Below are 10,168 nucleotides of genomic sequence, written 5' to 3'. Positions count from 1 at the left end.
TTTCTCATAGCTCACAGAATCATACATTGAGAACTGGGAGGGACCTTAGAGGTCATCCATTCCCTCACTTTACAAATGAGAAAACAGGCCCAGAGAGGTTAAGTGATTTGCCCAAAGTCATATAGGAAGTAGGTGGCAGATCCAGGTGCTCTGACTTCAAATCCAGTGCTCTTTCCATGGTGCCACACTATCTCCCATTGTGTGTGCTTGCCCCCTTAGGCTGTAAGCAGGGACTATGTCATATCTATACTTTATTCTCAACGTGCTGCACAGGGTCTTGCCTATCACAGATTCCTCATAAATGTTCATTTAATTAAATCTAATTGAATTGAAGCACCTAAGCTCTGTCTCTCTTCTGGTGCCTAATAGAATGTTATGAACACAGTATGCTGCAATTTATGTGTGATGTCATCAATGTGGATAGTCTCTCCAGCAATTCAGATAGCAATCCATCCATGCTTGCCTTTCCTGTGCAACTCTTGTATGGATCCTTCTATAAGTTTGCAAAGAGTGGTCTATCCAGTGTAGTATAATGTAGACCAGTATACTAGCTGGGTGTAGCACCTCTTTTGACAACTAAATACCAATGGGAGAGATGTTCAGAGAGGACTAGCACCTCTGGTGTGAGGGCTGGCCGAGCCCTTTTCAGGGCTACTCATCCACCTTTGGTGCCTACCTTCACTCAACTCTCACCTATGACTCCAAGAAGCTATAGCACGCACAATAAAACTGTTTCAGCAGATAGTCTAAACCAGGTTGATGGTAACCAATTTTTTAACCCATTGATGAGTTAGGGAGATGTCTGTTCTAAGCATGTGAAGGCTTCACCCGGCAGAATGGGCAGATTAAAACAATTTGTTCCAATGGCCATGAAGATGGCTGAAGCAGGCACTGTGGGGCACATAGATCTTGGTCAAACATCAAAGATGCTAAGGTCATCCACTGCATCCCAGGCCATTGCCAATCATCTTGACTTTTGACTTGCCACTGGACATCAATGACTCTGGAAGAGTGAGGGTGATGACTTTGCTCAACCTTGCCTCACTTAAATCCAAATTCATGAGCAAGTCGACATCATCTGTACTCCAACATCATCATGCCGTTTGTCCTATTCCAAAAGAAAGGGCAAAACCCAACAAATACCAATGGAATACATGAGCTGCACTTAGTAGCCACTTAATGCATTAATCAAATTCGAGGAGAACACTGGTGAGAGAGACCCAGCCACAGCACCCACAGAGACAGTGCTGAATTCAAAAAACTCCATAGAAAGTTGGTTTCCTGGAAAGGTTAAGGAGGTTGATCAAGGGAATCTGGATCAATCCCCTTCATTGTTTCTCCAAAGCCACTCTAAACCAGGGAATTGGAGAATGTTGCACCTACTTTAACCTTCTTCAGTGTTGTGGGCTATTTGTGATGATGTTGGCTACAACTACTCTCCTGTATAATCTTTAAGTTGGAAGGCACCTCAGAGGCCATTCTTGCTGAACTTGCATCTAACCAACAAGTGGTCATTCAGTCTTTACTTGGAAACCTTGTCCTGAGGCAGGCTATGCTACCTTTGGACAGCTCTAACTATTAGGAAAATTTCCATTGCATTCTAACCTAGATTTATTTCTCTGCTAGATCTATTATCCACTGCTTCTAGCTTTATCTTCTTAGTCTGATACCCTCTTTGAAAAGGACTTGAAATGGTAGGTAGTTCCTAGCAGAGTCTTGGTGAAAACTGAATCACTGACTGACCCCAGGAGAGGATAGTTAGCTGTTCCCAGTAGTTCCCATCTAGTCAAATCAGGCAGTCATTCAAGTCTAGAGATAGCCATGACAAAACTCTGAGTTGGTCTGCCAAGAGGCATATTCCCAAATTGTTGCTGTTCTGAGGATTGGCCCTCTGAGATCTTCTAGCTACCTTGTGAAGTGTTGTTCTTGCCATGAGTCCTTGTATGAATGGATAACAAAGTTTTCCTGAGTTCCAGATATGGAGATGAGTTAATATGAAGGCACAGTAGAAGGAGATGGAATGATGGGTTTGAGGAATAGGTGGTGGCCCTGCTTGGATGGAATGGAGAGTTTATGATGGGAGGTAATATAAAGCAAATTTAGGTCAGATTTGAAAGTCAGGCTGAGAAGTTTGCATTTTTTTCTTGGATGAAATAGGGAGCCAATCCGATAAATATGTGTTAAGGGCCTCCTATGTTCAAAGTATTATGCGTAAGACACTGGGGATAAAAAAGATAAAAAACACTTTTTGTCCTCAAAAAGCTTATATTCTATTGTGGACTTTGTACTGAGCAGGGATACCTTTAAATAATTTTAGTACAAAGAAAATATGTATTTATGTAGATATTATACTTTCTTAATTTCCATTAAATTGCAGTCTCCTTGAGGTAATAGACTACTTTTCTTCTTTCATTTTTGGAAAGGGAGGCAGTGCACTCAGTCATATCTAAGAATATTTTCACCTTGGGTAAAGGTAGGGTAGTAGATATGATCATGCCGCAATAGTGCTAGGAGAAGAATTGGTCTCACTCTCACTCCAGCAAGGTTTGGGAGGAAAGGTGGCACTTTAGAGGCGTGCCATGAAGATGGAACTCTGGGTATGGCAGCCCAATGGTAGTTCTAGCATTTGTTGAGTTAGGCTAGTAGAGGACCTGGAAATAAGGTGGAGATGGCAGTTGCCACAGAAAAGAAGCAGGTCCCCACCCTTGGGATGTTGGTGCCCTAGGGCAAAGTTCTGTTTACTCTATGCTAATTTCATTTCTGATTGTAGTGTAGTGGTAAGAACACAAATGGTAATCTGGTCAACAGAGTCTCAAGTCAAATCCTGCCTCTGACATTTATTAGCTGTTTGGAGATGAACAAACTTGCCTTCTCTTATAATTTCTTTTTTTTTTATGTTTTTAACAAGGTTGTTGTGAAGCTCAAATGAGATAACATGTAATAACGTATGTAAAGTGCTTTGCAAATCTTAAAGTTATAGATATATATGTCAATTATATTATTATTATCAGTATTATTTGTATTTCCCCATTGCTTAGTTCAGTGTCTTAATGGGCAAGGCATTGTTTCAAATAGGAGACTTGAATCTTCATGGTTATTGTTACTTTACTCCCCCCTGCTGGTAAAATGTATCAAGAAAACTTTCCATGAGCAATAGTCATGAATATTTCTATTCATAGGATAAAATAATTTAAAGCTGGAAGAGGCTTTAAGTCATCAAGTCCAACCTTCCTCACTGAGGAGGCCTAGGAGACATTAAGTGGCAGAATTGGGATTTGAACCTGGGTATTTTGAGAATAATCTTGGATTTGAGGGCTTTCTATGGACTCAAGCAGATGCTATCCTAGAAATAACCAATCTCTTTGAACTTGACTTTGGATGATTCAGGGAGTAGGAGGTTGGAAGAGCAGAATTAGATTGTCTATCTTCTGCTGTATGGGAAGAGGTACCACTAGCAGGGTTGAACCTCATCTGATTTGGTTTCTTCTGCCTTTTTCCTCTGGAACTCTAGTGGGATGCCACAGTAAGATGATAAGATAATTTCAACCAACCCCACCCTATTTCCTGCTGATTTAAAGGAGGAAGAAACAGAAATATGACTCAAATGGTATGTGCTCATTTATGTTGTTTACTTTCTCACTGGACATCACTCTCCACATTGTCATGGGTGTACTATCATATTATAAACAAAGATAATCTAGAAGCTACCAAATCCTTGTCTGGCATGAATAATATTGCCTCAGACAGGGATTGGGGGAGGAATTTTTATCCCTTTGGAGAGATAGATGACACATCCTTGTTTCATTGTAGGCTGAGGCAAGAGTGGCCTCTGATCCCTTTGGAATAGCCACATGAAAGAGAGATGCACTAATATCATACTCCTAGGCAAGTATGATTTTCCAATAAATAGGAGAACCTGTAGTTAGAGAGCTAATATGAAAAGACATGATCAATTTCCCATTGGGTATTTGTATTCCATGGAAATGGTACTGCCTCATACATAAACTACCGGTTGGACACCTCATATTTTATTATACATTGTCTTGCTACAATTGGGCCACCCCACTCAATTTCTTCATGTAAAATTTAGGGAATATAGTACTAGAAGTATAGATTGGTGTTAAGGTAGACTTATTGGAAGTTCTGGTTTATGAATATAATGGAATACTATTGTGCTACAAGAATGAGGAACAGATGGACTTCATAATAATCTGGGAAGACTTAGATAGACTGATGCTGAGTGAGGGGAGCAGAACCAGGAGAGCACTGTACACAATTACAGACACATTGTGAAATGAATTACTTTGATGGACTTGGCTCCTCTCAGCAATGCAAGGTTCTAAGACAACTCCAAAAGACTCATGATGGAAAAAGCGTTCCACATCCAGAGAAAGAATTACGGAGTCTGAATGCAGATTGAAGCAAACTATTTGCTCTCTCTCTCTTTTTTTGTGTTTTGTTTCTTCTTTCTCATGGTTCATTCAATTGGTTATAATTCTTCTTTACAACATGACTAATGTGAAAATAAGTTTAATGTGAAGGTATATGTAGAATCTATATCGGATTGCATGCCATCTTGGGGGGGGGAGAGGGGAGAGGAGAGGGAGGGGCAGAAAATTTGGAACTCAAAAGCTTGTAGAACTGAATGTTGAAACTAAAAATAAATAAATTTAAAAGGAAAAAAAGATAGACTTGTTGCATCATCAGTATTTTATCTCTGTGGTTGAAGAGTCACAGGATGCCACAGTGTTTCAATCAGGGGAACTGGGTTCAAATCCCAGCTCTGCTACTGACTCTTTGTTTAGGGTCTTAGTTTTCTCATTTGTAAAATGAAGGGGTTGAACTAGATGTTCTAGAGATCTGTAAAACCTATGAAGCTTGAGTTCTAATCCTTGCTTTGCCACTAACTAGTTGTGTAACCTTTGACTGGTAACATCACCTTTCTAGGTCTCAGTTTCCTTGTTTGTGAAATTAGGGGGTTGGATTAGAATAATAGAATTTAGTCAGAAGAGGTCTTAGAGGACATTAAAGGATTTCAGAGGTCACTAGTAAAAAAATGCACAAAAGTAATCCTGGGTCCTTGCTTACTATGCCATCAGTGGGCAAGCTCTGGAAGCCATCTACCAGGATGCCAGGGCCTCCCCAGCATGGGAATCTTGTTATCTGTCCTGTTGTCATGCTGATCTCTTCCTCTCTTCCCCACCTCTTCCTACCCCATTTGCTTTCAGCCATTTGCTGAGGGATAGGGGATAGGAACTGGACCTGTGATTACATTGGTGTAGGGAATTCCCAGGTGAGGAACCTCCCTCTACTTTTGCAGGTCACAAATTTATCTGCAACGAAGTCTTATGGGTTTGCCAAAAAAACTCCTTGGAGGTTGATTAAATTACTTGCATAGATCCACACAGCCAAGTGTGGACTGATTTCAAGCAGCTTTTAGTCAAGTAGCCTGACTTCAAGGCTAGCTCTCTATCCATTCTGCTGTGCTACCCAACGAGGAGCAATAATCAAATCAATATTACCATCGCTAATACAAAGGACTTGGTAATCTCTTCTCCTATGGCACCATTCATAAATTCTGTGATTGCTAGACCAGAGCTTTCTGCTCTGGCTCTGCTTCCTAATAGTACTGTATTTCTGTAATCTATAGCAGCATCCCAGTAAATATGGTAAAAATAGACAGCTGCATGATCTGCTGGTATACTGGAGATATCAAAAGAATATGAGAGAGAGACCCCACCCCCTCAACACATTGAGTAGACTCCCTGTGTCCAACTTAAAGGAAGATACGGAGAAGAATTTCCTTGAGGTTGGGGACTATCTTACTTTTTGTATTTGTATCCTTACTACCTTGCATAGTGCCTACCATGCAGTAGATGCTTAATGAATGCTTTTTGATTGACATTTCTATCATGCTAGAAAGACTTTGCATATGGTCTTAGCAACAGACCACATAGGCTTTCTGAACAACAGCCTAGCTAAATATGGAGAGCTTAGTACCAGTAGGCTGGCCACCTAGTCATGAATTCAATGACCATGGCAACTCATGAAATAAAGGAGAAACATTTGGTTGTTTTAAGATAGGAAGAAAAGAGCCAAAAGGAGAATTTTGACTAGAATTGGTCATACAATAAGGAGTTTTCAACAAAGAACTTACAGTAAAATATGGTAAAAATGAACAGCTGCATATGCTATTGGCATCCTCAAGATGTTGAGAGAGTATAATGGAGACTCCTAGCATATTGGGGAGACTCTGTGTGTCTACTTTATAAGAAGATATGGAGAAGAATTTCACAGGGTGGGCAGGAATAAACGGCCTGCTGTCAGCATCATTGTTAGGAATGTCCAAATAGATGAGATCAGAGATTCATTGAAGTGTCGAAATAGAGTTTAAATACATTAGGAAAGACTAGAAATTTCTAAAGTATATAGGATTTAAAAATGTTAACTACCGTAAGACTTATGACTTTTTCATTATTTGCCCTTGAATTTCATTAATCTATTTTGGAGAGAAAGAAAAATCACTGTAGAAGATATTATGGACTATCATGTCTTTGACCAAATTGCCATCTGATTTCTGCCATCCCGATGATCCCAGGTTACTGGTTATTTAGTCCAAGGGGAGGAAGCTTGACATAATGGACAGAGTATTGAATTTAGACTTAGAGGCCCGGATTGGAATCTTGGGTATTCTACTTATGACCAATGTGACATTGAGCAAATAACTTAGCCTCAATTTTCTCATCTATAAAATGAGGGATTTGAGCATTTGACTTCTGAGGTCTCTTCCAACTCTAAATCTATGATCTTATATTTTAATGAGAAAGGACCAGGGTAGTTGGAACCAATAAGTGGTGGGAGGCAGATAGTACATAACCCAACCCCAGAGAGGTAGGAGAGGGGAATGAAAAAAGGCTTTTCTGCAGGACCAAATTTAGTTCCCATCCCCTTCACATATGATTTAAAGAGTTTAAGAAGGTCTTCACATAAAAAATAGACCCACCAAGTCCTATGCCTGAAATTCTAGCTTCAAAGATTCGTTCTTTTGCTTTAAGCCTTGGTTTACTATTAACACACAAATTCCATAACATGTTAAGCTATAATTAATTATTTATGTCACAGCATCAGTGATTTGATCCAAATGTCAGGTTCTTTTTTTCTTCATAAGGAAAGGTAGGACAATGAGAAAGCTGGGAACTAGGATGTCTGTGGAGAAGAGGTTATAGAGCTTTAAGTAAAGTAGGTAAGAAGTTGTGGAATTCCTCCTACTCGCCCCCCCCCCCCCCCCCCCCCGCCATTAAATTAAAATGATCTACGAAGAGACTTTTTAGTTTAGATGATGGAGTAGAAGTTTCCAAGACAATGAGATTTCCTCACATAACCCGCAAAAGCAACAATAGAAACATCAAAGAGAATAAAAACCTACACAAGATAATAGAAATCTACCAAAAAAAAATAAGCTACACAAAGAGCACTAATAGTTTTAACAAATATATGGTACAATTGAAAGTTTAAGTACCAGAAGCAATACAGATGAAAAAGAAACAATGTAGTCTATTCTGAGAGACATCTTCCAGTGAATAAATGACACATTTAAAGATGTTAAGTAAGAATCATGCTATTGATGAAATTACAAAAACAAATGAAAGAACTTGTAGAAATTTTTAAAAAATCACAGGAGAGTAAAATTTAAGAGATACTAAAGGATGAGATAATGAAAAAATGACTAATATCAAGGCTGTAATAGAAAAGCAGACAAAATCAATAGATACAACTAACAATAGATTGACTATAGCGGAAAACGAAATTGCAGACAAAATAGACAAAGGGGAAAAACAAGCTCAGAAAATAACTCAGTTATGAAAAGAACTGGAAAACATGCAAACACACCAGGCAGACAAGGAGGATTGCATTGTTTTAGGCAGTGGATTAGATGGTCCCTTCTAGTTCTAAGGTGCTATTTGTCTATGAATCTGAGAACCATCTTTCAGAGAATCATTTCAGAAAATGTTCTAGAATTATAGACACAACCAACAATGTACAAATAGAAAGAATCCAACTTAGAAAAATCCAAGATTTTATTCTCTTAAATACATTATTGTTAAATTTTAGTATTTCATTAACAAAGAAAAAATATCCTACCAATAAAAAGAAGACAAATGACATAGCAAGGGACATCAATCAGAATCAGAGTGAACATATCAGTGAAGATGAAGAGCATTTAAAGAAATTCGAAAAGGACATATGAATCCAAAATTTTCATATCCACCGAAACTCAATATGAAGGTGAAAGACATTTGTGAAATATTTGGACTTTGAAAATTTCATAGAGAGACATATGCATTTCAAGGAAGTCTTCAAACCCCAAGAAAATCTTTAACTGAAAAAGATAGGTATGTGCAATAATTCCTGTTTTCAAATATAGGCGTGAGAACCTTTAAAAATTCTATTTTCCAAGCAATATTTTTGCAAGGGTGTTTCAGGTACAGTGAAGGGGTATTGGTCAGAACTCCCTGCTCAATTGCTTTTCTCTCAGACTTATTGAGGAAATTACCGAAGGAGCAGGTAACAGCAAGAACCAGGCATCAATGTGTCAAATAGTAAATAGACATATCAGGATCCTGTTAACCCTTTACAAAGTGTGAAAAAGTAATCCCTGATGGAACTTGAGGGTAGTTTACTATTTGGCTGGCTGAATATTGGCCACAACATTCAGTGGCTTTTAAAATGTAACTTGATAACTCTGGAGACAGCTGAATCAGTAGAGGTAGCTCCAAGGAGCGGGAACTCTGGTAGCAAAGAAGGGAGCCAATGGTAGATTCAAGAGACAATAAGTTCTGATGGTTGGGAGTTAAGCAAGAGAAAAATTGCCCAGCAGAGGTTCTGTGTCTAGTAGGGTCCAACTTAAGGACACCATGAGAAGAAAAAAGACATCAGGATCTGTTCCTGCAGTGCCAGAGGTGTGAATTGCGTTGGACACATGTGTTTGCTACATGCATACCTTATTACAGCATTATCCTGGATTCCTTCCTCTCCCTCACTCCACATTTGCCAAGCCTTGCAATGTATGCTGTCACAACATCTCTTGTCCCCACCCCTGGGACTTGACCCCTTCTCTCCACTCACATAGCACCCCTTTACTTCATTCCCTCTCCACCTCTCACCTAGATTATTGATATAGCCTCTCTGCTTCCAATTTCTGACTACTACACACTGCAGTGAAAATAATTTGCTTGAAGAGCAAGTCTGACAATATTACTCCCCTACTCAATGAATTGTAGTGGCTTCCCATTGGCTCTAGGATAAAATATAAACCCCACTATTTAGCTTTTAAAGCTCTTCACAACCTAGTCCCAATCTATTTTTTCAATCTCATGGAAAATTACTCTCCCTCTTGCATTCTGTGCTGCAGGCAAACTGACCTCCCCTCCATTCTTCCCACATGATCTCCATTCTTTATATCTTTGCAGTAACATACCTGGAATGTATTCTTTCCTTCAACCCATAAAATCTTTCTCTTCCCTTAAGATCAATCAATGAGTCAGTCAGTCAGTCAATGAGCATTTATTAAACATTTACTATATGCTAGGTAGGGGCAGCTAGATGGCTCAGTAGATAGAATGCTGGGCCTGGAGTCAGGTGAATTCAAATCTGGACTCAGATACTTACTAGCTGTGTGATTGTGGTCAAGTCACTTAACCTTTGTTTGCCTTAATCCTCTCGAGAAAGAAATGGCAAACCACTCCAGTATTGTTGCCAAGAAAACTTCCTGGACAGTATGGTCTACAGGGTCATGAAGAGTTGGACAAGACTTAATAACTGAACAACAATATGTGCCAGGTACTGTGCTAAGCACTGAGGTTACACAAAGAGGCAAAAGATAGTCTCTGCCTTCAAGGAATCCACAATCTACCAGGGGAGAAAATAAGCAAAAAAAAAAAAGTACAAATAAGCTATATAGAGAATAAATAGAAAACACTTAACAGGAGGTGGGGATGGGAGAAGGCACTAGAATTAAAAGGGATCAGGAAGGGCTTTCTGTGGAAGATGAGATTTTAGTTGGGACTTGAAAGAAGCCTGGGAAGCCAGGAAGCAGAGATGAGGGAGAGCATTCCAGTCAGGGAGGACAGTCACAGAAGGTGCCTGAAGAGAAAGAAAGAGAGAGAAG

Source organism: Trichosurus vulpecula, chromosome 3 (assembly GCF_011100635.1).
Source record: "Trichosurus vulpecula isolate mTriVul1 chromosome 3, mTriVul1.pri, whole genome shotgun sequence".
Taxonomy (NCBI): domain Eukaryota; kingdom Metazoa; phylum Chordata; class Mammalia; order Diprotodontia; family Phalangeridae; genus Trichosurus; species Trichosurus vulpecula.
This window is presented reverse-complemented; position numbering follows the sequence as displayed.